General features: G+C 44.1%; 1 protein-coding gene across 5 annotated transcripts in view; it reads left to right on the forward strand.

Moving 5' to 3' along the window:
* Positions 1 to 26,407, forward strand: part of BICC1 (BicC family RNA binding protein 1) — a 234,576-nt gene that overhangs the window by 91,041 nt on the left and 117,128 nt on the right. The gene's annotated exons all lie outside the window — the stretch shown is intronic.

Below are 26,407 nucleotides of genomic sequence, written 5' to 3' on the forward strand. Positions count from 1 at the left end.
AAAAGCCAAAGAACAATGTAGCCTTTTATGACTGCCTGTTAAGCAAGGAATAATGTCTTGCTGTAAGCATACATCGCTATTTAAATTCAGCTTATACTGGATGATTCCTAAGCTTTATGCAAGATGCTACATATGTTTTGAATGCAGTTCACATGTATTTTCAGTAAGTTAATTGTAATACTACAAGCAACCAGCAGGTGGCCAGGGTGGACGTGTGACAAACCTGTTTGATTATGAATAATGCATTAAACGTGGTTAAAACTTAAATGCAAGCTATAATAAAGTGTTAGATGGAAATCTAATTCCGAACTCTCCCTTTCATGTTTGTTTACCTAAGCAGGGCACTGTATAGGTCACAGTTGCCACAATGAGAATTTTGTATGTGTGTACAGCAGCCATAGGCGTTTAAATTTGATTCTGATTTGTATCCATTACTAGTATGTCTGGTCCTCCACCTGTGTGACCATTTGTTTCATGTAAAGCTATTTTAAAATATTTTTTAAATTACCGCAATCTAAATATACAGAATGTACCTGCGCTCATCATTGCTGGATAGCCACTGCACTTATTCAGTGTTCAATGAGGCGATCTATAAATAAACACAGCAAGAACCGATCACTATTGATCTTGCAGGATTCCACGAGTGGAAATACAATTACACAGATATATTGCACGTAGACAAAAAACCTCTATACACCTAAAGATATCCTTTTACCGCCAGACACCACTAGAGGCCACTTGACAGACAAAATTACTCCTTAACAGAAAGTGAAAGCAAAATGATCTTTTTCATACTTGCTGGATATGGCGAGAGGGAGCTGTGAAGACACTATTCAATGCTATGGTGAGCGCACAGCATTTTGGATTCACCGGTGTCCCTGATTTGCCACCAGCTGCGCTGCGGCCCTATTAAATTGCCGCACACAGCAGGGAGGACAGCGGAAGGCAGGTGGATGGCAGCCTGATTGTTAATGAGGGCCATGTTGCATGGTCCACGTGGCCACCAGGTTTGTAATGCAAACTTTTCTATACTTCAAGGTTTTCCACTGAATGGTGTTTTCAGTTTTGAATGGAATGATCCTTTGAATGCTAACATCTCTACTGCTATAATCTGATTGGTAGCTATCAGCAATAACTCCACTAGTGCTCGCAGTTGATAATTCTCCCCCCAAGCAAATGTCAAAACGTGCACCAATCTCTAAAGGTGCCCATACACGGTGCGATGATCGCGCCCATTATGGGCAAGATTGCATCGCAACGTATGCGTTTTGTATGTGATGCGATCCGAGGGCAGTACAAAAAGTATGTGCAGCACATACTTTTTGTACTGTGCGTTGAGATACCTGTGGGCGCACCGTGTATGGGCACCATTTGCTAACAAGTTACCAAGCTGTACTGCGTTCCTGTGTCTACTAATACCCTTTTCATATTCGTAAAGCGCTTGCAAGCCGGGTCACACGATGGGTAAAAAATCCCAGGTGCGAACCGGCTTGCAAGCGCTCTCACACTGGCCACCCGCCGGGCTGGAGGCGGTGCTGGGAGATGACTGCATCTCTTAGCGGTGCGTTCCGGGTCCGACCCTGGTCAAGACCTGGGTTGAAATCCCTAAACGCTGGACCCGGGATAATGTACCAGGACCCTTTCCCACTGACTAATTTCCCAGGTTGATGCATGTTCATGTGCAATAACCCGGGAAATATGTCAGTGTGAAAGGGGTATTGGTGGACGCTCACCAATGCCGGCTCGAGTTTGACACAGAGATTATGGCTCCTTTCTTTAAAAAAAAAACAAATGGTTAATAAGAAAAATTTGATGTTATGTTAATGGACGCTGCTCTCGTAATTGAAAATAGGTAATTCATGTGTTATTTGTATGTGAAGAATATAAATAATTAAAGCAAAATCCATTGTGTAGGTTTAGTGCGCCTTGTTATATTCTGTAACCTAGGTTTGTGCCTGCACTGTCTCAATCCTGTGTAGTTGTAGCTTCCATAGTAACAGGCGCAAAACAGTAACCGAAACGTGTTACTAGAATACAGAATTCATCAATGTATGAAGAAAGGCAGACATGTCCGCATGTTTCTTTATTATTCTATGCTAATCTTTATATATGGTTTCCATCCTATTGTTTGTGCCAGATATGGGAGTTGATGAAATACGCAGAGTTATGCTATATAAACAGCTTAGAGCAGGACAATAACTTAGGATAATTTGTTATGTGGTGCTATGAACAAAATGTTGGCTTCCAGCTCTATTCTCTGGCGGACATAAACAGTCTCCGTCACCACTACACTATCCGTTATACCACCGCAGCAGCAGGCCCCCCAATGAATGTGGGAATACCTGCTGTGTAGTTGCCCATACACTTGAAAGGGTCAGTCAGTCAGTAGTCGACCACTATTGGTTGATGGGCATTATTTCCATATGCACAATAGGTCAACACGTGAAAAATGTTTTCATACATTACCATTCATGTGGACTATGGGCAGTATTCAATGGTAATATTCTCCGTGCACGGCGAGCATTTTTTTTTGCTCGCCGTGCACTCTCCGTGTTCCGGAGGGCTCGTTGCCTCTCCTGCTGCCACTATTCAATGTTTATAAGACTCGCCGCCACTCGCGGCGAGTCTTAACCCCTGCAGCGGACGAGCGTCCGCAGCAGGGAGCTGACAGGGACGTGGCATCCAGGGAGATTAAAGTCTCCCTGGATGCCACAGAACATATGTGAGGGTAGGGGGCCCCCCTGGGACCCAGGCAGCACAGGCTGCCCCCCTCTGTAGCCAGCGGGGGACCCAGTATTCACTGTACCCGAACGTGCTTCGGGTGCAGTGAATATATGAATATCTAATGAGCGGCTCGAGCGCTCCGGCCCCCTGCTGGCTGCACTGTGTAAAAAAAGAAAAAAAAAAATGTAAAAAAATATTTTTTTAAAAATTAAATATATATTCATGTGCTATAGGCACATGAATAAAAATAACATGGCCCTCCACAGAAAAAAAAACCTAATTTTTTGGCACCAAAATTAAAAAAAACACCCTTTTAGTTTAAAAGTTCACATTCCTGCTCTCCATCAAAAGATGGAGAATTTCTTCACGGAGAGAGACGGCGAGAATCACTAAGAAAGACGGAGAATATTTCACATTGAATAGGGTGGCTCGCCTTTGGAGAAAAAAAACCTCTCTCCACGGCGAAAAAAGCACAAATTCTCCACAAAACACGGAGAACTTTTCTCATTGAATACTGCCCTATGACTGAGGGGGAGATTCTCTAAGAATCTCCGCCCCCCTTCGCCGCCCATCGCATATTTAATTATCGCATATGCTGTAACATATGCGATAATTAAGGCAAAGGACAGCTCTTGCGTTAAGAGCTGTCCTTTGCGGTGGGAGTCGCCGGGTCCCAGCAGGTCCCGGCGGCTCTCCCCTCCCTCCCACACCCGGCGCTGCTGCTGCTGCGCCGGGCTCTCCTCCTCCCTGCAACCGGAAGAGGATCAGTGCAGGGAGGAGGTCACAGGTCCAGGCAGCACTGCGCTGTGCTGCCCGGACACAGGTGAGGGGGGAGGGGGCGGCGGGGGGTCGGCGCGGGGCGGCGGAGGGTTGCGATAGAAGCCCATTGGCTTCTATGGGGCATCGCCAGATTTTTCTGGCGTTTCCCCCCCGCCACAGTAACCCGGCGGGGGATGCTTACAGCATCCCGAAATGCGGTAAAAACCCTGATAACGGGGTTTTTACCGCATTTCTAGCTTAGAGAATCTCCCCCTGAGACTGGTAAAGTATGTTGAATGCAGCGGTGGTGGAGTGCGGCCCCTGGCTGGAAGCATGGCGAGCAAAGTGGTTCACTAATTGGGGTTCCACATGTTCAGGTGTCAACATTGATACAAAAAAACATGAAAACTCATGTCAACTTTTCCATGTTGATCTTTTGCATGTGTTGAGTTTTTCCATGTCGACCCTATGGATCTTAAGATCCTCACCAACTTGAAATAAGAAGAAATGCACACAATTACATCTGCAGTATATTATGATATAAGCCTGTAGCCTATATCACCAAGGTGGTTTAAAAATAAAAATAAAGTGTGTTAAAGAAGTTTTGGTCTTGTTTAAATATTGTTGGCAGAGTTTGGTGCTGGGGTTAGGCATTATAGGTATGAGTTGCCTGGTATAGGGCCATGTTTTCTCCTTACGGAACATTCCCGCCCTCCCTCAGCTTTCTGTTTATTCGGCAAGCAGTCATTTTTGTCAGTGGCCCTGTTACCATAGTCCTGTTTTAGGTGCTCTTCCGTACAATACACAGGTTATGGTAGTTTTTACCTTACTCTGGTCAGCAGTACCCACTGGCCAGATGGGCCTTTTGTGTCATTGGATGGGGGAGTGTGCTGATGGCCAGCAGTTGGCCCCCCATATAGGCATGTTCAAGACTATTTGGGAAACTGGCAATATGGTTAGCTTTTCTCTATGCTTTCATACTCACCATACAGGGTCATGTAATAAACAATTTTATTAATATCTAATCTTTTCTGACAATAAATTATGTCTTTAGATTAAGTGGTACTTTTTTTTTTTTGCTGAATTGTACCAACAGGCTTGAGGCATTTCATATCATTTTGTGTAGTCAGAATAACTTGTTGTTTATATCAGTGGTTCCCAACCTGGGGTACTAGTACCTCTGGGGGTACTCTGCAGACCAGTTGGGGGTACTTGAAAATAATATTAGTAATGGCGGAGGATGAAAAGGTCTTTTGATGGCTGAAGATGACCCATTGCCATGGAGACAAACCATGTTTTGTTATATGCCTGACCAGCAATCCACTGGAAGCTTCCCATGCTGCCCTCGGACATCAGCAGTCATCTGCCCAGCACTGACAAAGGTGGAGGAAGCAGCGGCATTAATCCTACCGGTGTTAGCGAGATAATACACAACCAGTGTCTAGACACAGAAGGGCATGATTTCTTGCTGTATACTAATCCTCCGCTCCTCCTTAATATAAGGACATGCATAAGGATCCGCATACCGCTTATTACTGTCCATATTTCAAAATAAGAGGAGGGGGTATCAATGAAAAGCCGGTACTTGTGTATTATCACGACGCCCCCGATTTCCATCGCAGGGCATTGTACAACCAAAAATCGCATGTGATGTGATTGTACCCAATTTTTAATTGTACAGGCACCCAGATGCCTGATTCCTATGTTAAATGCCTCCCCAGACCCGATTTTAGATTGTACACCCACCCTGATAGGTAATGAGTATGTTAAATTTCCCCTCACCCCCCATTGTTAATGCCACCCCACTATGAACATCAACCCGAAGCGTGGTGAGCCCGCGAGGGGCGGCGGTACGCGTCCTCCGACCTTTTCATACCCCCACTATCCACGTCGGCTTGGAGTTGATTGTATATAGTGTGGCGAGCCACCGAGCCTGAAGCGTGGCGAGCGGAGGCCTAATACTTGTGAGGTAATGCGCGTCACCTCACGGGGCTCGCTGCGCTCGCCACGCTTCGGGCTCGGTGGCTCGCTGCGCTCGCCACACTAAATAAGATCAACTCCATGCCGACGTGGATAGTGGGGGTATGAAAAGGGTGGAGGATGCGTACCGCCGCCGCTCGCCATGCTTCCGGTTGGCGTTGATAGTGGGGTGGCGTTAACAATGGGTGGGGCATTTAACATACTCATTACCCATCAGGGTGGGGATACAATTAAAAATTGGGTCTGGGTGTGCATTTAACATGGGAATTATCCCAAATTGCGTCGCATCGCATGCCATTATAATGGCATGCGATGCGATATTAAAATTGTACACTCAGCCCGGGGAAAGGCTCAAATCGGGTGCCATCGTATACCTTAATTAGTGGTATGCGATGCGATGGGCGCCGTGATAATACACAAGTACCGAAAAGTCTAATCAAGGGGTATGGGAGAGAAAAAAGGTTGGGAACCACTGGTTTATATGATCAACCTGTCAAATTAAAAGGAATGCACATTCCCTGTAAATATTGTGTCTCCTGGTCTCTCATGTGCGTGTGCGGCCGGGTGGGCGGGCAGGCGATGCTGCTGGGTGCCCGGTGGGTGGGCGGTTTCTCCTGGAACAGGCAGGACGCGAGAGAACATTCCAGACGGGCCTGCACAGCGTGACCTCTGACCTCCTCATGCTGCGCAGAGGCGCACTGCCGGGGATGGGAGAAGCCAGGCAGCGAAATCCCAGGATTGGAAGCTCCAATCCCGGGACTTAAATTCCAGCATTTTTGGGGCCATATCCCAGAATCCCACAGATTCTGGGAATGGCCACCTTAGCAGCACCTTACTCTGATTTAGAGTGGTTCTGGTTTTTACTGAAGTCATTGCTGGTGGCCCACCATGATTTTTTGGGTCTGCTGTGCAGGAGAGATGGTTCATTTAAAGTTGAATGCTTTTGTTTATTTGTAATGGGTGATGGTAAAGCCAATGATGATGCTCATCTTGTGAACCAACAGTGGCCACATAAGTAGTTTACCTGCAAATGACTAATGGGCTGGGCCAAGCTACTAGCCATGCTATTGTCAGATTGCTTCCTTTTACAATACACATCTAACCATTATCCACAACCGGAGTTTAATCCTTCCCTCCGTTGATGCATAATCCGCTTTAAGCGGCGGTGTACACTAGCAATTGTATCACCAAAGCATGTCACCCTAAAAGATGACGATGTAGAAATTGCAAAACTTGGTTAAAAAGCTGAGGATTATATTATTTATTATCGTTTATATGGCGCCACAAAGGTTCCGCAGCACCTAACCATACACAAATGAGCAAAAACAGATAAATTACAGTACAAGACCATTTAGGACAAGTACATGGTAAATAAGGATAGTTACATCAGGGGACAGGACACTGAAGCAATCAGGGTGGTTGAGGTTTATATATTCTAAGACAGGCACATGATAAGAGAGGACCCCCCTGCTTGTGAGAGCTTACATTCTAAAGGATTCTTTAGGATTCTAAAGCAATTGCAAAATAAAAGACTTGTCATTGTTTGATGCACACACACACATGCTTGTAGTTAATATGGTTGTAGCTTCTATTAACGTGTGGTTATGAAATGGAAAAATTAGGTTGTATTGCCAGTACAATTTATTTCGAACGACTTGTACACTTGCCGATTTAGGTTATAGACTACTGGCACAAATATATATAAAAAATAAATCTAAATTCTGTTATGTATTAATTTTGTTTGCAGGTCTGGGTCTTTCTTGAGGTGTGCGTCTTAGGTGGCAGAGACTAGGCTCTCTGCTGACACCTGGCTCTCCTACCTGATTCCGGTCCCCTCCTGCTGCAATCATCACTTTTTCTACCTGCAGTCATGTTGGTAACATGGTGTCCTGGTATATGGTCGCTAGTTCGGCACATATAAGGTGGACATGCATTGGGTCGACAACTGAATGTTGACAGTGTTGGAAATTCAACACAAGCATGAGGTCGACAATGGCTGGGTCAACCGGTCGACATGGGCTTTTACTTTTTTTGTGCCGACTGGCGGTATTTCCTGTCGCCCTTAGACATGTTGACCTATTTCATATTTCGACTTAAGCCATGTTGACCTTACTGGTTGACTCAATGCATGTTGACCTATTATTTGTCGACCCAATGACCCATACCTGATGTACTGCAGTGAGACGCCAGACTTTCCTTGCTGATACTTTTGTTTGTATTTACTGCAGTGGACACAGGGGGAAGTATGGTGTCGCAGAGAGCACTGCTTTTGATTTTTGTTGTTAGTGTCCCAGAAGCAGTGGTTATCCCAGCAGGAGGAGGGAACAAAGGCACCTCTGGGTGCTTATATAAGCGACCAACTCTTCCTGTCTGTGGCTGGAAGTAGGCATATATTTTTGAATGGAAAGTTATGTTTTAATATTTAACAGTACAAAGTCAATTGTACTAATTGCCTATAGCTTGCAACCTTCCGTATACAGTCCTCATTACATTAGAGGACTATGTTTAGGTTGTAGTTCTGCAAAAGCAGTTGATGGCCATAGTCACACACATATGCTGTAGGGTATTGGTGCATGAAAATGCCTGTTTTTCTCAGTAGAGGCCGGAGCATTGAGTTGGCAAGTGTATTGTCTCCAGTTGAGTGTGTGGGATGCAGACAGCTCACTGCAAAATCATGTTTGTTTCAAAGGCAACAGGGATTTTTGTCATACATCCGGCTAGTGGTGTTGTGTTCTTTTTATTATATTAACTAGCTGTGAGGCCATGGTAAAAAGTTGGTGACATACAGTCTTGATGAAAGTCTGAAATGAATGCTGCACAAATACGTAGTGATTTGGCAACTTTATACTAAATTATTCCGGATTGGCTTTGTGAAAACTCAAAGCTTTCAACGGTCAAGAACTCTAGTTCAGGAGGAAAATTTGCTAGGCCAATGACTGCAAACTAGCAATGCCTATATTTGTCTGTCTAGATCAGGGCTGGGCAACACCGGCCCTCCAGATGTTAATGAACTACACATCCCAGGATGCTTTGCATTAGTTTTGCTATGTGGCCATGCTGAAACTGATGCAAGGCATGCTGGGATGTGTAGTTCATTAACATCTGGAGGGCCGGTGTTGCCCAGCCCTGGTCTAGATCATGGGTCTTCAAACTGCGGCCCTCCAGATGTTGTGAAACTACTTATCCCAGCATGCCTTGACACAGTTTTAACACTCCCTTATAGCAAAACTGTGGCAAGGCATGTTGGGATTTGTAGTTTCACAACATCTGGAGGGCCGCAGTTTGAAGACCCATGGTCTAGATTGATGAATTCCAGTGGGATCTGGTTGCATAAGTTAAGTAACTGGCTCTGTACTTATATTGGAAGATTACAAGATAAAATCCCACAAAACCTTCTTTTTTTTTATGTAGTATTTGTAAGTAATTGCTGTAGAAAGCATGTTTACAATTTAGCATTGGCCTGTTGCCTCTGACTGTTTAGAACCGGTATGTCCAAACTATGGCCCTCCAGCTGTTGTGAAACTTCAAGTCCCATCATGCCTTGCCACAGTTTTGCTGTTAGGGAATGCTAAAACTATGGCAAGGCATGCTGGGATGTGTAGTTTCACAACGGCCGGAGGGACACAGTTTGGACATGCCTGGTTTAGATTGAATAATTCAGATATTTTTCAAGGTCATGTGACTACCATGGCAACCACAATCACATGGCACAAAATGTTGTGAACAGAGGCGCTTTGGAATGCTAATCTGAGCTCTGATTTCACTATCATCCTCCCCCTTTCTCCCCCCTCCTCTCTGCCATCAGAATATGCCCTCCACAGGTGTACTGAAAAGGAGATAGAGAATTATAGTAGCCTTACCATAACTGTTTTTTTTTCCTGGTCTCACATTATGTTCCCTCCTCATGTGATCTGAGCAGGTGAAGTCCTATTTTTTATGGGCAATACCAATCTGCCTCTTGAAATATGAGGAAAACTCATTAAGCTGCTAATTTCTAGACTTGAAGTAAGCTTTTTTTCTGAACTCCATCCATAAGTTGCTTAGATCTTTTTTTATTATTTAACTATTTTAGAATTTAATAGTGTTCATTCATGCACCCGCCATCTTTGAAAACCCATGCAGTTCCTCTTCCCTGCCTGTGGGGTGTCTCTGTCTGCTGTGGTGTTGCTACAGTAGCACAGGTCTGGCTTGGATATCAGTGCTGATCTACACTCCACACTGTGCTAGAAGCACTACAGCAGACAGCGACACCCCAGGCAGGGAAGAGGAACTGCATGGTTTTTCAAAGATAGCGGGTGCTAGAATGAACACTATAATAAAAGCTTATGCGGCTTCATAGCTTAGCAATCATACACACAGCTGTTTGGATATTTGATTGCTATCCATGCCAATATTTGTATCCAATATTAAAATGGTTTTTGGTATTTACTCTTCATGACTTGGAAATAGTTTTGCTGTTTCTTTTTTGATGCTCATATGGAATCTCTACACTGAGACTAGTGCATTATTTTAAAGAGGATGCTTGTACCACGTAAAGGAAGCCACGGGTCACCCGCATTGTACGGGCAGTCCACACTCCGTGTCCAGTTACCGGAGTCAGTCTGTGTATTCTGCACATTACAAGTGCTAAGCCGTCTAGTGATTCAAATGTTTCTCATATTTTGCCGCAGCGTTCTATTTCATCAGTCATTCAGTCCTAAGTGCTGCTTTCTTTCTATGGGCTAAACCATATTATGTTTAAAGGAAGAGTGTAAAGTTTGGAATATATTAGTATAGTTTTCAGTGCAAGAATTGACGATTTTGGAATGTGACATATTTTCCATGTTCTGTTTATTCATCTTTCTAAGAGAAGTAAAGAAAAATGTTCCACTTGCAGATGTTGAGAGGACATTGTAAACTGCCAGTAGACTCCCCTGGGCTGAGAGCGCATATTTGTGCGTGGATAGTGTGCCTCCATAGGATATCCCTACACACTTTAGGTTCAGTTCTGTTTTTGCTACATAATATGAGCAGTGTTGATTTACCTACTTGTCAGACTCAATACATATTGAAATAAAATAATTAAAAGTGAATTAAAACAATTTACCTCACATGTCAAAACTTTAATTCAACCCTGCATGGAGCAAAAGCCGCTCCTACACTCGTTTTGCCATTTCAGTCTTGCTTATATGCAGTATTATGCCTGCAGAAATCTTCTGTGCGAGTTCTGTGAGTCCAGTACCATGATGCTTTGCACTCGCGAATTAATCTTGGCTAATAGGATCGACCCCTATAAATGAGCTGATATGCACCATAACAATAGTGTTAATATCATCTTGCATCCTGTCTGGCCTGTAATAGGGATGGCTATCGACCATCGATGGTTCATGGCAGATGTCGAATACTTTTGCCATCGATGGGGGAGAACCAGATGGTTTCCCTCCATCGATGGAACAGCAAAACAATGTTTTGCTTTTTTTTTTTTCAAAGTGCTGGGACACGGAGCATAGCCGCGAAGCCCTGCCCCGTGTTTTGATTGGCCCACAGGCCAATCAATCAAACGAAATGGCTGACCATCGATATGTAAAAATATCGATGGTCAGCCATTGCATAGTTTAGCACTATCGATGGCCAGTTGCAGAATTTCCATCGATGGCAAATGCAACGATGGCCGTCCCTAGCCTGTAAGCACTACATTGTTAACTATTCGTACTACCGTGGGTCTTTGGCAAGAGTTCTCTATCTGTACATGCAGAACAATTGAGGATTGCCCCATCTCCACCCTCCCTTGCCATCGTGACCTCGCTGGGTGCACATATCATGTAAGCTTTACACTGTGGCTTTTATATTAAAATGCTATTTGATTCACAAATAAAGCTTCTGTCGATGATGACATATTGGATTTAAATGTAGTATTAAGTCTTCCATATAATGAGTTCTGGTAGCAGCAGTGAGGCAAGAGAACAGTCTGTCTGGTTAAAGGTATGGGTTTTGTACAGGTAGGGATGCAAAGCCATAACCTGTGTAAGCTGGGGATCCCAATCGCATTGAAACTGATGGTGCCTTACAGCACTGAGGTCATGGGTTCGTTTCCCACCATGGCCCTAATTGTGTGGATTTCTTCTGGCTGCCCCGGTTTCCTCACTCTCCAAAATATATTGGTAGGTTAAATGGCTCCCAACAAACTTAACCCTAGAATGAATGTGTGTACATGTAGTAAGGAATATAGATTGTAAAGCACTGCGGAATGTGTGCACTATATACAGTAAACAGTAAATAAATTACTGACATTCACACCAATGTTCCTCATGCATTATACTATGTTCTGTTGAAAATGGGTAAGAATTTAGAACATTTTTGGCAGGAGATCCTGTCACCAATACAGCTTAACTTTCAAATGTTTCCCAAAGAAAGGTGATGTCATTGTGGAACTGAGGCAAACACACCATTCATAAAGGTCAAAAATGGGAGGGCCTTGATATCTGGCTTTAATGCGAAGTGCTAGACAAAACAGGCAAGCAGCTGCTGACTGCAACTTTGGCTTTTACATGCAATTCTATGGGGAATACTAACCTCACAGAGAATGGGAACCTAGGGTGGTTGGGAATGCATTCAGTAGGTTGTCCACTATTGGTCGACATGGAAAAGGTTCCATGTCCCCCCCCCCCCACCAAAAAAAAGGTGGTTGATCATACGTAACTATTCGCGTGGACGTAGAGAGACTATAATAGTGTGTCGAGAGAAGCAGTACACTTATACGGTGTCCATGTCAACCTAGACACAAAAACATAAACTCATGTTGATATTTTTTTCATCGATTTATTCTTTGTGCCTACTTAATGCAGGTCAAACTTTCTCATGTGTCCACCTTTTCACTGTTGACCAATAATTACTGTCGACTGTGACATCCCTGCTGGTTGCAGTGTGTGAACAGCTCCACACACCTGGTCGGTTCAGTATGAATAACTGACCATTGAAATACAGACAATCACTTGGCTGACACTGTTATGGCAATCTGGTGTAATTACCAATGGTCAATATCCCCACAGGTAAACAATACCAGCAGTTGAAATGCCGACACACAATAGCGGCATGATCATTATGCCGAACATGTTAAAATGCCCAAACAGTTGTAATGTGGACATGGACACTGTATTAGTGTACCACGTACCCTTACATGGCATTGCTGTGCTTGCCATGCTTTGGGCACAGTGCCTTGCAGCACTCGGCACACTATTATAATCTCCCTCTATACCCACTAGGATGGCAAAGTATGAACAAACAGTTTTTTGGGGAAAAAATCTTGAAAAACTGTATTCACTATTATTTGTGTCATTATTATGGCTGTCTGCATTGCAGTTCGTCTGTGTTTTCTACCAGTCAGGGTTTCGATATGTACTCTTTAGTGCTACTTACTGAAAGTGAAGTGTTCTCATGGGTTTGGAACATTGACCCCACTTTCATACAGTAGCTTGGCTTGAATGCTGTCCATACCCATGGCAAATTCAATGTCAATGTCCCCTTCAACAAAATCTGCACTGGCTTCCATTCCCCTACAGAATACTCTTCATACACCTCACACTCACATACAGGGCCATCTCTAATTCCATTGCTCCATATATCTCTAACCTCATCTTCATTCATACACCCTCCCGCCCTCTACGGTCGGCTGGCGACTGTCGTCTCTCCTCCACCCTGATCACTGCTTCCCACGCTAGAGTACAAGACTTTGCCCGTGCTGCACCCCTTCAGTGGAACGCACTCCCTCGCTCCATTAGACTCTCCCCGACCTTGCAAAGCTTCTAACGGGCACTGAAAACTCACCTATTCATCAAAGCGTACCCTTCCACTGCATAAACCAGCTGGTTCTCCGACCTCTTGCCTGTTTACATCCTGCTATCTAACCACTATCCACTCGCTTGCAACTCTTGTAATCTGTCTGTCTCCCCTTCCTACTAGATTGTAAGCTCCTCTGAGCAGGGCCCTCTTCCCTCCTGTTGTCAAAGCCCTCTTCTCTTCACATTTCACTCACAGCTCTCCTATACTCATACACTCTGTGACTATTATCTTCCGCATATTCATCTCCATCATTGGCCTCAAGCCTCTAGTTGTATGTTAATTGAGTCCTCACTACTTATATTTAATGTATGTGTATTGAACTGTGGCGCTCTATATGTACTCGATTTGTGTTATTTATTCAATGTAATGCCAAGTTTTGTCTCTGTACTGTTCCCTTGTACGGCGCTGCGAAACACTTGTGGCGCCTTTATATATACAATTATAATAATAATGTCCTGTTAATGATAGTGATTAGTTCCCCTCATGTTACGGAGTTGATGTATTCCAGATTGACACTACTGTCATACTGTACAGAGAGTTTATGTGTCTTAGTAAGCTTGATATGAGATTGATGATATCCATATGTATGTTCTTTTCGGTTTGCCGATGTAAACCCAAACATACATTTATGGGATATTCTGCCATGTTCTCCATTATAAGTTGAGTGAGTGGCTCTTGTGGAAGGATGCTGCTGCATAGACTAGTGGAACCACAATGGTGGTAGGGAGTGCTGCTGAGATGGAATGGTTAGTAGGTGTTATGGAGAGCTACTGTACAAGTTCTTCCTCAACATCTTGCCACAATTGCTGTCATGCATTGCAATTGATTTAGAATCCGAATCCGCTTTATTGGCCAGGTATACTTGTGTATACTATGAATTTAATTTGGATTGCTGTGCAACAGTCGGGTAGGTAACAGTAAAGACAGTGACAGTACAGATACATGACACATACAGGAATATGCTGCATGTAACCTGGGGGGGGGTGATGGACATGTACAGGGGAGACGCAGGAACATATATTCGCTGAGTAGCACAGCGCCTACGCAGCTATGAGCGGCGCCACTGGTTGTTGCAACAGCCAGACAGGTAGCAATACTTGCAGAGACAGTACAGTTATTCACCCAGGGAACACATACCCACCGAGCTGCACAGCGCCTAGGCAGCAATTAGTGGCACCACTGGTCATTGCGACAGCCAGGTAGGTAACAGTTAAGCAGAGACAGTACGGTTATAGGTTGCTGTGCAATGTGCAAGACAGGAGAAACACGGGGATACCTATAGCTGAGTGGCACAGGTCCTAGGCAGCCATTGGTGGCACCATCTTGGTCATGCTGCTCGCAGCCAGCAGTAGAAGGGCTCAACAGGCCATCTCCCTACAGGTCTCCACAGGATTGGACATAAGGCTGTAGGGTTGGGAGGGCAGCGTGTCAGGGCCCTGGCTGGAGCTGCGGCTGGGGGGGCCAGTGTGCAGGGAGAGGGGTAGAGTCAGTCAGTGAGGCCGGGCCAAGAGTTGGGGGTTTGTTGGAGTTTTGAGGCCTCACCTCCCTGGGGGGCTCCACCCATGGTTGTACTGTGTGTGTGTGTGTGTGTGCGGGGGGGGGGGCTGGGGGCTGGGGGGGCTGCGCCGGGGACATCTGTTACCTTCCTCCATCCTCCAAGCAGGCTGCACCATTCCATGCCATTGAGGGGGGGTGGGGGCAGTCTCGACTCACCGTTGGGGGACACGGGCAATGTCTCCCGGCTGGGGGGCCGCTGCGCTTGGGGCATCCACTTCCCCCCTCACTTCCGTCCTCCGTTCGACCTCCTCTAGCCGCACGGAGTGGAGCACCTCATCTTCCCTTCTCCTGGGGTCGGGGATGGGAGCCGGGAGCTCCACGTGCATGGGACCATCATTCATGATTGTGTTAGTCATACCCATCAGACTTTTGTGTTGTGTGTACCTTTTGACTTCCATGCTGAACAAACATGTTCTAAAAGACCAATTTTACTTTCAACTGTAAAGAAACAGACTAGCACCAGACATGTACTTCATATGTGTCCTAAATACAAAACCTAAACAAAGCTTTAACCTGTTAATTTACAGCTCTGAATTGAAAGTACATGTACCGTTTTATTACGGATTCATGATGCTATTGGTGAGGAACTTTTTTAATTAAGAACATAATGCTGTACATTTTTGCAGTATTTATCCCACGGGAGCTGTAGCCAGGTCTGTCTGCTATGTGACTCTCTCTTTATTTCCTGCCTAGACTGTAAAGACTCAGATCTGTGTCATAAAAGGATGAGAACCGCTCCACGCTGTTACCGCCCAATCTCCAGGAGTTTTTAATCGAGAAGTTTAAGTTACTGTGAACACTTTTGCCATTGGGTGACTCACATTTGGCACTAAAGAGAACTCTATTAGACTCCTATATCAAAATGCAAAAAAAAAACCTGTAGAAACTTTTAAAACCTGTTTAAAAATGCTCTATACATTTGTGACTTCATTTTGTCGTTGGCTTGAAGTCGGTTCATTTTTACGCTAACAGATCTATTTCTTAGGTTTAGTGCATTTAATACCTGGCTCTTATGGTTCTACATTGTATGAAAATATGCAAGTTACATGCTAGGACACTGAACCAAAGGTAAATTTGTATGTAGTAATCACATTGATTAACCAAATTACAGCATCTCAAGAAAGAATTAGGCCATAGGCACCGACTCCATGGGTGCTCCTGGCCTGAACACCCATGGTAAATGTTAAGCACCCACCAGGCCCATCAGTATGTCAGACTGCAGGAAACAGTACAGCGCAGGGCCGGAGGAAGCGCTGTGGGCGCATGTGAGCATGTGCGGACATCAAACCACGCAGAAGTACAGCCTGTACAGGGCAGAACGCATCTGGAGGTTGGGAGGGAGCTGACCTCACACCGCGGGCAGAAGTACAGGGCAGAGTGAGGCGGGAGATATTAAACTATATACAGGTATATGCATTCATTATATCAGCAGTGTCTCAGTCGTGCTCTTGTAGGATTGTGCATTTGGTCTGTGATGTACAGTATAGTCATGTGCGTATTAATACTAAATCATTTTGGCGGCATATTGTTACATTGTGCCGTAATGTGTACAAAGAGGGACTCTGCTGCTGTAATGTGTAAAAAGGGTTACTCTGCTGCCGTTATTTGAATATTGGAGACAACTGTGCTGCGTGATATACATTGGTGTTATTTTGTGGCCATGCCCCTTCCCCATGAATCCACTCCCCTATATTTTTGGCTTTCTCACCCATCAGCAAAAACATAAATCGGCAACTATGGATTAGGCTGTACAAAGGACATTTTTCGGGTTAGACTGTGTTAGGCTGAATGGTGGGTTACGGTTAGGTGCTAGTTGGTGGGTTAGATTAATCTGCAGGAGAGTTGGGATTAGGGGTAGAGGTAAACCAAAACCACCAGACCCAGAAGACCCAGAGCTGCCAGAGATCCAACAGTACCTCACTAGGATCCAATGTTTTTTTTGTTTTTTTTTGACATTCTGATAATCTCGTAATAACTTAAGTAAAGAAAAAAATATTGTGCAACACACAGTGCTTCCTTATTGGATAATATGTCACCATTTACAACTGATAGCAAATAAATGTATTGACCTAAAACAATGTATTTTCACCCACTGATTGGAGTTAAATCTTCCATTTAACCAGATACGTTATCCCTGGTCCCCACTCCAAATATTGGAGATTGGAGGTGACAGAAGAAAAAGATTGGCGCAATACATCTGGTCATATAAAGGGATTTTAATAACAATTGCACTTACGATCTTATGATGAAAGTATAAGCATAAAACAAAATCCTAGTGACCAATGCTACTGGGCTGCCCGCATGTCACTTCTCCTCCAGGGTGGCATCAGAGTGTGGCAAGGAACACCAAAAGCCGGCTTCTGGGTCTCCTAGAGTAATGAAGGACTGCAGCAACAGAGCTCTAGGGCTTCTTGGGAGGCAGTTAGAAAATGCGGTACTCTTTACCTAGAAGGGCGCCCACGATTTTGATCGTGGGCATCGTAAGGGAAAAAAAATTGCGTCGGTCGCATCGCATGCGACCAAAAAATCGCATGCAATGCAACCGACGCGATTACCGCGATTTCCCATAGGGAACAATGTTAAATGTCCCAATTGACCCGATTTTCCATAGGGAACAATGTTAAATGGCCCACAAAGGCCAAATAGGCACCCTGAAGTATGAAATGCCCCCCCCCCCCCAATTGTTAACGCCACCCCACGATCAACAACAACCCGAAGCGTGGCGAGCGCAGCGGTACGCGTCCTCAGACCTTTTCATACCCCCACTATCCACGTCGGCGTGGAGTTGAGAATAGAAAGTGTGGCGAGTGCAGCAAGCCCCGCGAGGGGATGCGGACACCTTCACAGGTATACGCGTCCCCTCGCAGGCTTCACAGGTGTCCGCGTCCCCTCGCGGGGCTCGCTGCGCTCGCCACGCTTCGAGCTCGGTGGCTCGCTGCGCTCACCACACTTTATATTCTCAACTCCACGCCGACGTGGATAGTGGGGGCATGAAAAGATTGTAGTACGCGTACTGCAGGCTCCCTGTGCTCGCCACGCTTCGGGTTGACGTTGATCGTGGGGTGGCGTTAACAATTGGGGGGGCCATTTCACACTTCAGGGTGGCTATTTGGCCTCTGTGGGCCTTTTAACATTGTTTCCTATGGAAAATCGGGTCAATTGGGACATTTAACATTGTTCCCTATGGGAAATCGCGGTAATCGCGTCGGTCGCATCGCATGCGATTTTTTGGTACATGCGATGGGCGCCCTTCTAGGTAAAGAGTACCGAAAATGCTGACTGCCTGGCTGATAGTATATATTCTATATTGTGTGAATATTGTGTGCAATGCACAATCTACCTAATGATCCACACCCCATTAACACACATCCTCATGCCCTCCGCCAGTTACCTCCACTGCACATGGGTTGGTTGTGATTATAGATTAAATCATTCAGGATTAATTTGTTTGGATTACATATTTATGATCTTCTTTTTCTGAAATACTGTACGAAACGTATTCTATATATTTATGGTTGTGTGGAGTAACAAGCTGCACACAACCTTCCATGGTATGAAAGTAAATAAAACTTGAGGTTGATCTTGCCATAATAATACAATAGGAAAGACCAACAGTGCAGGGTTTCCTGAAAACCTACTTTAAGTAAACTATGTAAACCTCTCTCCAGTTATTCCCCCTGTGTATATCCGTTGTACTTTGGATAAAGGTAGCCGGCTATTGGCAGTTTTATAAATATTGTAGCACTGAGTATGTCGGTTATTATGATTGCCACCTCCTGGTTTGCTAAAGGAATTTGCTGAAGAAGCAGAAATAAGAACCACTCTCTGTAGACTGCATCTATTAAGTGTACGAGGTAGACAAGTACCAGAATGTACTGTATATTCCAGTTTCAAAGTAAACACTGGTAACATATACAGTCCTGGTCCCAGAGGTATTTACCGTAATCTTGTGGGGAAGGGCAGAGCTGCAAAATGCCAAATTGTAATAGCAGCTGTTCACTTAGTGTTATTGTTGAGTAGCCCTAGGCAATGCAAGCTATGCACGAATCTGTAACAGTGACAGTATGGTAACTGGAATCAGGCCTTCATTTGTTACGTCATCTTAATGTCACAAGAATCCTTTTTGTTGCAGATCTTGGACGGACTCCTGTTCTTAAGATCCAGCTACATAAAAGTGTATAGGGACATCAATCTAGCAGCAAAGTGTTGCTTATAGAAACTTTGCCAGGTAGTGAGTTGATTTTTCAGGGTTCATTCACATGTCAATAAATATTACATAAGCCCCCATATATACTAAATGATATTGCGTTAACAGTAAAGATATATGCGGAGCGTAGTCTAGTGCAGCCATGTTAAACTTTGGCCCTCCAGCTGTACAAGTCCCATCATGCCTTGCCACAGTTTTATTAGGGAATGCTAAAACTATTGCAAGGCATGCTGGGAGGGCCAAGGTTGGCCATGCCTCGTCTAGTATGTATGGGGCCACATGGCCACATACACACACTTTTTTTTTCAAAGGAAAGAGCTCTCCTGACTAAATTTTTTAAGTGGTCACATTCACATGAATCCTCCTCATAGGATGTTACCCAAAAAGTATAGATACAATACAATAGGGAACTGCATTTACAGGACTTCACTATTGTGTTGTATCTCTCCTTTTGTGCGTAACATCCTATGAGGACAATTCATGCTAATGTGACCCCTAAAAAATGTATAATCACCTGGGAGCACACTGATTTGTTTTGGTGGTGTGGTATGAGAAAGTGTACAGTGATGCATTTATTCAGAGGTGTACCTGGTAGCGGCAAATAAATGCCACCGCCTATCAAAGTTTTTGGAAGGCTTATTTGTTTCCCCGATCATAAAACAATGTGTCTTTCTTTCTGTCCAACTAGGTCTCATTCCCTTGTTTATACCAAACAGACAATAGATTTGTTTGGCACAAATAAGAGAATGAGAAATAGGTCCGTATTCAATGATGGCCACCGCGGCTGGCGAGGGGGCTTAACAGCGAGGATCAAAGAAAACCAGTGATCCTCGCTGTTTAATCCCCTCGCCCGGCCGCTGGCTTTATTCAACATTCCGGTGGAATGACGGCGAGGATTTCCCCAAACAGCGAAACCCACGGCTAATGCAGCGAATCAGCTGCATTTCACAGTGGGTTTCGCTGCTTCAGCAAAAAACGGAGCAGGCAGCCATGATCGCTGTCACCGCTCAACCACAGCATTAAATATACTCCATAGATAGATGTAAATGAAGAAACATTGTTTAATGATGAAGCCTTTCTATGTACAGCATGTGTTTGTTAATGCTGTAGTTCTGTAATGTAAAACAGTGATAAAATGGAGAGTGATAAACAGCCAACCAATCATCTCTTATTTGCCATGTCACAGGCTGGGGTTTGGTCAGGCACGAGCTGATTGGTTGGATCTCTATCACTCTCCATTTTATCACTTTTGAAGCTTAGTGCATCTGTCCCACAATCTGGTGTATATACACTAAAACACTAAAAGCCATCAGCATTATGTCAATGGGTTCTATTGTGATTTTAAAAGCATTTATACAGTGATGGCATTATAACCATAAGATGGTTAAGAATCATTTTTTTTATCTTGTAATTCATACACTGCTTTAAATAACATTTCAACTGCCACCGTATTCTTGCATCCATATAATGCTGTCAACATTTTGACTGACAAGTGTTATTGTGGTTATACCTGTACAGTAGTTATTTACTTCCCTTTTGTTTTTTATACTTATCCATCTTAGTGGGTATTCCTGGTTGATATTTCCAATAGTCGGAAATACCGGCCAGGTTTAATCTAGTCCGTTTTTGTCCGGGACTCGCCACTGCAGATTCAGCCTTTTGAAAAGAAGAATCTGTGTTGGTGGAAATGGACAGTACATTTTTGAATTTGTGCCCGTTTCATTCTAAAAAGACTTAGATTCGCTAAACCATGTCTCTTCTGACTTTCGGAATGTTTTTGAAATCCGGAAAAAAAGAAAACATTAAATGGATTCAAAATTGAATATTATAGATAGGGGAAAACTGACAGGATTTCCAACCTTTTGGAAATATTGGCAGGGATTGAATACCCCACTTAGTCGATGCAACAATATCGGCATACTTTCAGTGGTCATTAATAGCGTAATGAGTGCCCACTATAGCCTGACTTTAAACTTAACCATGTTAGAGTAAATCCAGGACACCTAAATATATAAAGTATATGTTCCTAATTGTTCTAAAATGTACCGGTATTTCCAGCTTCATCTGCTAATGTGATAACTTTTTCGGGAGAAACCGTACTGGCAGGAAAAACGTTAATAACCAAGAACCTCTCTTTATATACAAACTCAATTACTTGCAGTTAAATAGTGTACTTTTACATTTGCAAAATAAATAAATGGAATTCCACAAGAGATAACCCATTAGGTCTGTTGTGCGTTTATAACATAACAAGGCATGTTCAATCAGAAACACATTGGCATTTTGGCAGGTTTTTGGACATTTCGATCCCCTTCCTGGAATACCAATTGTTGCTAAGCAAAGATAAGTGCTCCAAACAATTAGTTTGCTGGAAGAGAAATTGGTTTCTTGCCCAAAGTCTTATTGGTGGAACATCTGGAGAGCAGCGGTTGTGTTCTGTGCGAGGTGCAATGCGGCCCTTTTGTGAATTCGGTCATTGTTTATACACTAGTCTGACTCTTATGCGTGAGCCATCCAGACTGTTTCATTCTAGGTGTCTGCTTCTGATGGACACTGTTCAAAAGATAGGTTGTTATTACATGGGTGATTATTAGGCTTTCACGATTCTAAATTCTAATCTGTTTTCATTGGTTTCTTGGTTTTAAATGTTATTTTTTTGGTACTTATATGTTAGTCGGGCGCTTGGCTACGTTCTCACCGTAGCCATTGCCGGGCGCCCGACTAACCTATAGGATTCAGCGGGCTGGCAGCGGACTTTGGACAGGCGGGCGGAGGGGGGAGCATTATACTTACCATCCACGACATCCCCTCCGGCACTCGTCTCCCCGCATCGCGGCCGCCATGACAGTTCTCCCTGGGTACGCTATTAGCGTAGTCACCGCTGGGGGAGCATCAGATGGTTTCCCTGCTCCCCCAGTGGTGACTACGCTAATAGCGTACCCGGGGAGAACTGTAAGGTAAGTATAACACACACCACACACACACAAAACCCACTAACAAAATCATATGGCCACTATCCACGTCATACCCCCAGTGTCCATGTGGGCGTGGAGTTAATTTTAGAAAGTGTGGCGAGCGCAGCGTGCCCCGCGAAGGGGACGTATATCTTCATCACCTCGCGGGGCTCACCACACTTCGGGCTCGGTGGCTCGCTACACTTCCTAAAATTAACTTCACACCCACGTGGACACTGGGGGTATGACGTGGATAGTGGCCATATGATCCATTATGTATTAGCTGGGCTCCAGTTACGTCATTTGCGTAACTTACGTCATTTGCGTAAGTTACGTAGTTTACGTAACCAGCATAGTGGTGTATTGGTATTCTCAATACACCACTACGCAAACTACGTAACGGGCGCCCAACTAATATAGAAGTACCATTTTTTTTGTCCAAAAGTTGTACATTGTGTAACCAAAGACTATCTAGAGTACTTAGAGGCACATTTATGAAGCAGTAATAAGAGGACGAGAGAGCCAGCAGAGAAGTCGCCAATGACAACCAATCCGCAGTGATGTAACCTCTACAATTTGCATAATATAAAATTATACGGAGCTGATGATTCGTTGCCGTGGACCACTTCTCCTTCCTTATCACTGCTTAATACATTCCTCGGTCCTCAAGGCACACTAACAGTGCAGGTTTTAGTAATATCCAGGCTTCAGCATAGGTGTTTAAATCAAAATAGCTGAAGTAGTAATTAAGTCACCTGTGCTGATGCAGGTGATGAGGACCATGATTGGGAATGCCTGAGCTACCCCTTAGTGCCATAAACTAATATACTTATCCCATTCCTTATTTCACTGATGTGAGTTAGTAGATTACATAAATTGGGATTACATATACATGACAGTGGTTTCATTCAAGATAGCCAAATATTCTAATGAAGTGATATACAGAGATATAGATATATAATTAACCCCACACACACACACACACACACACACACACACCCCTTTCATTGACTGAGTGTGGCAAAATAGTGCCAGTTAGGGTTGGGCAGGTTCCAAATTCCTTATTTGCGGTGAATTACACTACTGGTTACTGGTACCGGTATAAATTTTAATTGATACCAAATTATTATGAACACCCTCTCAATACCATGTTGGACCACCTTTTACCCTTAATACTGCATGGTATTTTCTTGGCATGGACTCTGAGATGTTGGAAGGTTGCATGAGGAATTTGAGACCATATCCAATGAACTGCACTTTCCAATTCCTTAAGATTTGATGGTACTGGATCCAGCTGCCTGATGGCCTGTACGATCTCATCCCACAGATTCTCAATTGGATTGAGATCTGGTGCAGGCCAGCTAAATAAGGTAAAGTCTCGGTAATGCTCATCAAACATCTGCGGACAATACCAGCTTTATGACAGGGAGCATTGTCTTGCTGGAAGTATCCATCCCCGGCAGGGTACACCATTAACATAACAGGATGTACTTGATCTGCGATAACACTCAAATACCCTTGGCCATTCAAACGTTGTTCCACAGGCATCAAAGGACCTATACAATGCCAAGAAAACACCCCCCAAACCATAATACTGCCTCCACCTGCTTGAAGTGTTGTGACAATGCAGTTGGTGTCCATGCTTTCGTGCTGTTTTCTCCATATTTGCACCCTGCCATCTGCATGGTGTAATTGAAAACGTGATTCATCGGACCACATGACCCTTTTCCAGTCATCTACTGTCCAATCCATGTGCTCCTTTGCAATCCATGTGCTCCCGGCAATTTGACGTACTTGCTCTTCTGTTGGACTGGACAATTCTGGTATGTCTCCTTTCAGATCGAGCATTCAGTAGCCTGTGACTACCACAAGCCTGACGTTGAGACCCGGTTTTCTGCTTGGTAGTCCACTCTCTGTAAGCATTAATAACTGCTGCTCTCAAACACATCACAAGTGAAGCTGTTTTGCTGATACTGGTTCCGGGATCAATCATCTTGTCTTCAAACTTGGTTAAATCATATTTTTTGCCCATTTCTTCACAAGCAACACAGTGCAATTGATGCTTCACTTGTCCTGCATTCCCTTTTTAATAGCTATCTCGCCCTCTAGCGGCAACAACGTGAAGTTATGGTCGATATGCGTATAAGTGTTAAGTGGTCATAATAATTTGGCCACTCAGTATATACTATTAAAGTGTGCTATTTACACAGTGGACCATTTTCTTGACACGATAAACAAGAAGAGAAAAGAATGTCTTTAACAGGTGCACCTAGGAGAATATTAAAATGTAACTTTTATTATTATATCAGTAAAATACTGCGAGATAATTTTTAAAAAACAATAATGACATACAAAGGTGGGGATCACACATTTAAAACTATGGTGGCAGGCATATAGTGGGAATCACAGTCCTAAATGACACTGCTATAGCACGGTCTGCTCCCAGGTGTACTGAGTTGACGGCACACTGGGTCAGACGTTGAGCGTTTGTAGACAAGTCTCAGCCCTTACAAGGGCTTGTGAGGCATTGCGCTGTGGTCACACATAATCAAAATACATAATAAGAAAAATAACAAACAAGCAAACAATCTGCGCTAGCGGTGCGCAGGCAGATTGTTTGCTTGTTTGTTATTTTTCCCTTTACATGGGACTTTTACCCAGGACTTGATTAGGGCTTCCATTTACAGCAATGGGGGAAGCCCAACCTCTGGACTGCAGAGTCCTGCGGTCAAGATGGAGGCTGGGTGGGGGGGGGGGTTTGCACACAGCCTCTGATGCCATCTGCTGTACTCTGCATACAGCAGCAGAGGTAGGGAGGAGGTAAATGGATGCCTGTGTGCGGCATCCATTCACCTCACGGACGAGGCTGGGGCAGCCCAGCAGCTTACCTTGGGGCTGGGCTTGCTGAGGTCATCTCCAAGCGCCGCGGGTAGGCACCGCAGTGTAAATGGTGCATATCCCAGATCCGGGATTTGGGTGAAAAATGACTCCTATATTTGCTCTGTCTCTTATATATTGGGGAGTTATTAATACAGCGTTGTGAATTTTCTGTTTTATTTTGTAGGAGTTAGTGGAATTGAGCCCTTAAGAGTCCTGTTTGTTCCTTATTTTGTTGTGTTTTCTTATTTTGTTATGCTGTAGGTTTTCATTCTGACCGTGTATACGCAATACCTTCTGTAAACTGCATTTGTGTTAAAGTTTAAACAGTAATGCACTGTAGCATATCTAGTTTAAGCATGCTTCCCAACCTTTTTCACTTGTTCTCCGGGTATTCATCCCATTTTTAGGGGGTGGGTTGGGAAGTGTTCCGTAGAATACAGTGTTTGCCTCAAAATATTCTTCTCAAAGGGGAGAATTCAATTGTTTTATAGGTGCCCATTACTAATGAGAGCTATTCAATTTTTCTGCTGTTCCCTAGATTTCTGTACTCACCCTCCAAAAATGGCTAGCGAAAGTGTGCAAAATATCGGCTTTTGAGTGCCCAAATGCAGTACGATCATTATTTTAGGCAGATGTAGCCACTTAATGCATAAAAACCCAGTCTATATCTGTGCTGGAACCAGTCTATATCTGTGCTGGAAGTAATGGATGCCCAGTTACTTGCGCTCACCAGCACAAACTATTGAATGTCACTCAGTCACTTTAAATGGGAGACGTTGTTTTTTTTTTTAATGGGTAAAAGGGTGACTAAAATGTAAACGCATAACCCATCTATATAGAAGTTTAGTCACCCTGCCGGCTGACTAAAGTTCTATATAGACGGGTTTGCGTCTAAATTTTAGTCACCCTGCCGGCTGACTAATTTCGCGTATATAGCGGTTTGCTATAATTATGCCCTAACCCAGCCCATTATGATAATTTTGATCACATATGACGTGTCAATAGCCCAAATTGAGACAGTGTATACGGTTGTACAATCTTTTTCTTGCGACTGTTTGGACGGGAGTACATCGGACGTCGCAAGTAAAATTGTACAGGTGTGTACGCGCGTGATCGGCTGTTGTTTGTGGACGGTCCGATGGGAGTACGTTCGGCCGAACGGTTGCAAGAAACAGGGATTGTATATATGTGTATCCATTTGAAGCCACGGCTCCAGGTCTGATATATCTGTAGGGCAGCAGTTGCAATCTAGGGGCTCTGATGTGATGCACAGGGGACTGTCCATGAGATTGGAGGTAAAACCCATGCAATTTGCCACTTTTCCTCAGATTTATTGGTCCGATGCAGTGAAATTGGGCAAAATCGCATAATTGTATAGCCACATTTTTATTAGAGATGTGTGGTTTTACTCGGTTCTCAACTTGTGATCGTATTGGCTATCCAAAACAACGTGACAGCCAATACGATTCCAATTTGAGAACCAAGGAAATCCGAGTGAAACCTAAACCGCACATCTCTACTTTCAAAG

This window comes from Crinia signifera, chromosome 6 (assembly GCF_055691185.1).
Source record: "Crinia signifera chromosome 6, ASM5569118v1, whole genome shotgun sequence".
NCBI classification, from domain to species: Eukaryota; Metazoa; Chordata; class Amphibia; order Anura; family Myobatrachidae; genus Crinia; species Crinia signifera.